Below are 6309 nucleotides of genomic sequence, written 5' to 3'. Positions count from 1 at the left end.
TCCTCACAAGAGACATCTGCTATTACAATCCACATACAAGAACTTATATACCTCTAATAACTGTTATAACTCCCTCAAAAAAGTTGAAGAAAATAGAAGGACTTTGTGTGCTTTAAAAGGGGACAAATTTAGCTACATGGACTTACTCACATGCTACATATGAGCCTGGGTCCAGAATAGATATCCTTCTATTTTTCAATAACACACTTTTTTGCTAAATAAAACTTGCGTTGGCCGGGAATCGAACCCGGGTCAACTGCTTGGAAGGCAGCTATGCTCACCACTATACCACCAACGCATAGTGCTGCATTTTCTGTAGTGCAGGAATAAAGTGCAGGAATATAGTGCTGGACTATTTATCAAGAAACTCTATCTTTCTCTGTTCAATTACCCAGATACAATTACTATTACCCTGCACGATACAATGTTATAATACTTATATCATCAGCCCCAGTGGCCTAAGCCAGGGATTGTGGGTTCAAGTCCCATCTGGGGTGGTTACATTTCATCCACAAAAACGTTAGTTTTTATTTCAAAACATATTCAGTCCGGTGTTACTTATCATTAATAAATTAGGCAACGATTCCAAATATGTTTTCATACCGACCAAGCAATCTGATGTATTTTTTATGTTTTAATCCGTCCCTAGCCAAGCGTCAATCGGCTGACTGCGCCTGCGTGTACTGTAATCCTATTAGAGATGGGAGCTTGCTGTTTACAGTGCATGAGTCACTCTACCAACCCCCTCTCTCCACAGACTCGTTAATCTTCTGATTAAGTGCGCCTGTGTGTAATCACACCATCCCCCCCCCCCCCCACAACCCTTAGAGGCTTTTGAAAAATACCCTCTCAAATTCGAAATGTAATTGTAAATGTAAATCTGATGTGCACAGCATTGTGAGAATTCAGAGTAAAAAAAACATTAACTGATTCATGTTGTTTTGTCATTCATTCTTACAGTATACTGTCGGGGGGGAGGTTTGGTTGTTGTCAATGATTATGGTTAGCAGGAAAGTGAATAAATATTTATTTTATTTTGGCAGGACCCAAAAAATACAAATATAAAATAATCATGAATAATACATACTGCAGCCTTTATTAAATTCTTCTGGCTGGCAGATTCAAATCGGAGAAACATTTACAAAACATTTGTAAAACATGGGGCAACATGAATAATGCACATTTATATGAATATTATTTTTCCCGTCTTTATCTTGTTCCTCATTCTGTCTACAGTAAAGTAGTTCATTGAGAGAGGAGAGGTTTTGTGTACATCATTACTGCTGTTTATATACAGTACATTTTACTGATCAAAACACAGAACCCCAGGAAGCTCTTTTTGGGAACCCCTGAGCCCCCACAAAATATATATATGTGTCAAAATGGAGTGCTATTGAGCGTGGCATATGTATACAACAGACGACAGAGAAGCCCAATGCTACATCCAACATGACAGAAATACACAGTAAAATAATTATATATTCTCTTGAAGTAGGGTCATTTAGTTTAACCCTTTGGCCAAAGCGTTGTAAGCTTGCGAGCCACGTCAAGGCAGACACCTGTTCGCAAGTCCTAACACTACCAGATAAAATACTAATATACCTCTATTAGGATTAAAATTCTGATTTACCTCTATTAGGAGGGAGAAAGACCACAGTGAGTCTATATCCAGCAGAATGAGGCACTTGCAAACTAGGGAAGTGGGGAGGGGCGAGCTTAAAACCTGGGAAGGAGGAGCCACTAACCTCCACCAGCTGGAACAGCTGAGAATGGGTTAACAAAACACAGAACCCCGGGAAGCTCTTTTTGGGAACCCCTGAGCCCCCACAAAATATATATATGTACTGTATATGTGTCAAAATGGAGTGCTATTGAGCATGGCATATGTATACAACAGACGACAGAGAAGCCCAATGCTACATCCAACATGACAGAAATACACAGTAAAATAATTATATATTCTCTTGAAGTAGGGTCATTTAGTTTAACCCTTTGGCCAAAGCGTTGTAAGCTTGCGAGCCACGTCAAGGCAGACACCTGTTCGCAAGTCCTAACACTACCAGATAAAATACTAATATACCTCTATTAGGATTAAAATTCTGATTTACCTCTATTAGGAGGGAGAAAGACCACAGTGAGTCTATATCCAGCAGAATGAGGCACTTGCAAACTAGGGAAGTGGGGAGGGGCGAGCTTAAAACCTGGGAAGGAGGAGCCACTAACCTCCACCAGCTGGAACAGCTGAGAATGGGTTAACAAAACACAGAACCCCAGGAAGCTCTTTTTGGGAACCCCTGAGCCCCCACAAAATATATATATGTATATGTGTCAAAATGGAGTGCTATTGAGCGTGGCATATGTATACAACAGACGACAGAGAAGCCCAATGCTACATCCAACATGACAGAAATACACAGTAAAATAATTATATATTCTCTTGAAGTAGGGTCATTTAGTTTAACCCTTTGGCCAAAGCGTTGTAAGCTTGCGAGCCACGTCAACGCAGACACCTGTTCGCAAGTCCTAACACCTGTTCGCAAGTCCTAACACTAACACTGTGTATTTCTGTCATGTTGGATGTAGCATTGGGCTTCTCTGTCGTCTGTTGTATACATATACCACGCTCAATAGCACTCCATTTTGACACATATACATATATATATTTTGTGGGGGCTCAGGGGTTCCCAAAAAGAGCTTCCTGGGGTTCTGTGTTTTGTTAACCCATTCTCAGCTGTTCCAGCTGGTGGAGGTTAGTGGCTCCTCCTTCCCAGGTTTTAAGCTCGCCCCTCCCCACTTCCCTAGTTTGCAAGTGCCTCATTCTGCTGGATATAGACTCACTGTGGTCTTTCTCCCTCCTAATAGAGGTAAATCAGAATTTTAATCCTAATAGAGGTATATTAGTATTTTATCTGGTAGTGTTAGGACTTGCGAACAGGTGTCTGCCTTGACGTGGCTCGCAAGCTTACAACGTTTTGGCCAAAGGGTTAAACTAAATGACCCTACTTCAAGAGAATATATAATTATTTTACTGTGTATTTCTGTCATGTTGGATGTAGCATTGGGCTTCTCTGTCGTCTGTTGTATACATATGCCACGCTCAATAGCACTCCATTTTGACACATATACAGTACATATATATATTTTGTGGGGGCTCAGGGGTTCCCAAAAAGAGCTTCCTGGGGTTCTGTGTTTTGTTAACCCATTCTCAGCTGTTCCAGCTGGTGGAGGTTAGTGGCTCCTCCTTCCCAGGTTTTAAGCTCGCCCCTCCCCACTTCCCTAGTTTGCAAGTGCCTCATTCTGCTGGATATAGACTCACTGTGGTCTTTCTCCCTCCTAATAGAGGTAAATCAGAATTTTAATCCTAATAGAGGTATATTAGTATTTTATCTGGTAGTGTTAGGACTTGCGAACAGGTGTCTGCCTTGACGTGGCTCGCAAGCTTACAACGCTTTGGCCAAAGGGTTAAACTAAATGACCCTACTTCAAGAGAATATATAATTATTTTACTGTGTATTTCTGTCATGTTGGATGTAGCATTGGGCTTCTCTGTCGTCTGTTGTATACATTTTACTGTACAAACAGATTTGACTGGACACAAAAACCCACCTCCCCTCAGGCCACCCGTTTTTTCCTGAAACGACAAGAAAACAAAAAATTAGTGCAGTTACTGTATGTGCGTACTGTATTATGGCATTGTGTGATGTGTAGTACTACTGTAGATGGCTGGTGCTGCTTTCTCTGGAAAGACAAAAATTGAGCAGTTACTAGGCAGTTACTGTAGTACTGTCAAACTAGTCTACTGTATACTGGAACTACTGTATACTCTGACTACTGTTAAATTATATGTACTAGAACCTGATGGCTGGTGCTGCTCTCTCTGTAAAGAAAAAACTGTAACTACTGTATACTCTGACTATCTGGAAAGACAAAATCTGTGCCACACTTACCTGTATCATACTGTACTTACAATACTACAGCACAGTACTACTTTCCTGATGCTTGCCCATTACGCGCGATGACAATGGGCAACACAGTGGCAATGGTCTATATATTTATTGCAGCGTTCCACGGTGAGTATGAAAAGCGGGTAATCAAGCGGTGCACAGCTGCCGTCAGGATATGAAACAGGGAGTCCACACGATATTTGTCTAAAAGTCCATGTTTAATGAGTGCATGACAGCACAGAACAAAACTGCTACAAGGTACTTCTTGATGCGTTTCGTCTCGTTCGAGACTTTGTCAAAAGAATAACTGGCATTGCCTCCAGTGACGTTCTTATAGGGAGACAGGGATCTCTATTGGCTGTTGTTAATTAAATCAGATGTTCAACACACCAGATAAATAATGAGATCATAAGGGTCTAAGGTAACAAGACCCCCAATTAACCCTTTCCTATATCTTCACCTATGAGGCGTCACACAGAGCCAATCTGCTGCAGTAATACTTACACATAACATACACATAACCACAACATGTTTAAAAACCAATCTTAGCACTGCAAAGTAGATACATAATCTATCTTGCCAGTTTTGTAGCAGAAACTGCAACATATAACATATAAAATGTATATAGCATTAAATCAACAATATCACCATTAATACAATGCTGTATAATACACTATGGAACATTTATAGAATATGTAGAGTAATATCTCTGAAAGTATACATAAAGTTATATCTAAACAAATTACTCAAAAAAAATATATAAATATATATATCTATACTAAATCACACAATTATATAATAATCTTAATAATATTAAAGTTGGAAAAATACTATAAATCAAAAGCATAATATCACACAAATTAAATTCTAATTGAAAGTTAATCTGTGACCATATATAATAATTTATACAAAACTTAAATGTTTATTAAACTAGAAAGTGTTTAAGATCCCACTCTACAGTACATTAATTCCTATGGGATGTAATGTGTTCATAGCATGTATCCAAAACATCTCCCTGGTATTAAATTTGTTAATCCTGTCTCCCCCTCTGGGGTGGATACCAATATGTTCGAGAGCTGAAAATGAAAACTTGGAAATATCTCCTTGACTGCACATAGAAAAATGTCGGGATACTGGGTGCAACATATCCTTCTTTAGAATATGTCTGATGTGTTCTTGAATCCTGACTCTCACCGGTCTGATGGTACGGCCAATATAAGACATTTTGCACCCACATTGTAAATGATAGATCACATAACTAGAGTGGCAATTCATAAATTTACCAATGCGATGAATACCCTCACATGTGGGAATGTTTTTTTTAGCTCGAGCATATTTACATACTGAGCACCGCCCACATGGGAAAAAACCTCTTGTGATCCTTGAGAATTGGCTCTAAATAAACTTGATGAAAGGTGGGAACCTAACGTTTTTGTTTTTTTATAAATAAACCTTGGTCCTCTCTGTACCATAGATGCTATGTCTTTGTCAAGGGTAAGTATTTTCCAGTGTTTGTGGAATATATCTCTGATCTCTTTAGATTGTCTACTGAAGACTGAAATAAAGGATGGACACACAGAGTCATTTTCATAATTATATTGTCTTTTGTTCTTATTAAAATTTTTAGACTTAATAATCTCTTCTCTGTCAAGTGAGTCTGCATATTTAAATGCTTTATTGATATCAATATCTTTGTATCCTCTTTCCTTAAAGCTATTCCCCATTTCAAGGGAACGGGTCAGGAACATATCATTATTCGAACAGTCTTTTTAGACGAAAAAACTGAGCCTTCGGTATGCTCCTTATCAAAGCTGGAGGGTGACAACTGGTCGCACACAAAAGAGCATTTTTGGACATGGGTTTGCGAAAGATATCTGTTTGTATCTTTTTGTTAACATCTATGAATAGTGTAATGTCTAAATAATCTATGTGATGGATGTTTTCTATGTGTGTGAATTTTAAATTATAATTATTAGTATTGAGTGTATTAATAAAGGTGGAAAGTGAATCAGAATCCCCATCCCACACCAAAATAAGATCATCAATAAAGCGTTTATAAAAGATGATGTGACTACGAAATGAATTAGAATCGTGATAAATGTGACGTGATTCCCAAAGACCCATAAAAAGATTCGCATAAGAAGGAGCGAAAGAAGAACCCATAGCTGTGCCTAATTTTTGTAAATAATATTGTGAATCAAACATAAAATAATTGTGTATTAATAAAAAAGTGACTGATTCTAATAAAAAAGTGCTCAAAGTGACTGATAATTCTGACAAATGTAAAAAATGTTGAAGTGCATGTATGCCCTGTTCGTGTGAAATGATGGAATACAGGGAGGCCACATCAAGTGTGACCCACCTG

At 38.5% G+C, this 6309-nt stretch overlaps 1 non-coding gene across 1 annotated transcript; it reads right to left on the bottom strand.

The window, feature by feature from the left end:
* Positions 1-226: 226 nt before the first annotated feature.
* Positions 227-298, bottom strand: TRNAG-UCC (transfer RNA glycine (anticodon UCC)). The gene has a single exon. It is a non-coding gene; the product is annotated as a tRNA-Gly (tRNA).
* Between the last annotated feature and the right edge of the window lie 6011 nt (positions 299-6309).

This window comes from Ascaphus truei, chromosome 8 (genome assembly GCF_040206685.1).
Source record: "Ascaphus truei isolate aAscTru1 chromosome 8, aAscTru1.hap1, whole genome shotgun sequence".
Lineage (NCBI taxonomy): Eukaryota > Metazoa > Chordata > Amphibia > Anura > Ascaphidae > Ascaphus > Ascaphus truei.
This window is presented reverse-complemented; position numbering and strand designations above follow the sequence as displayed.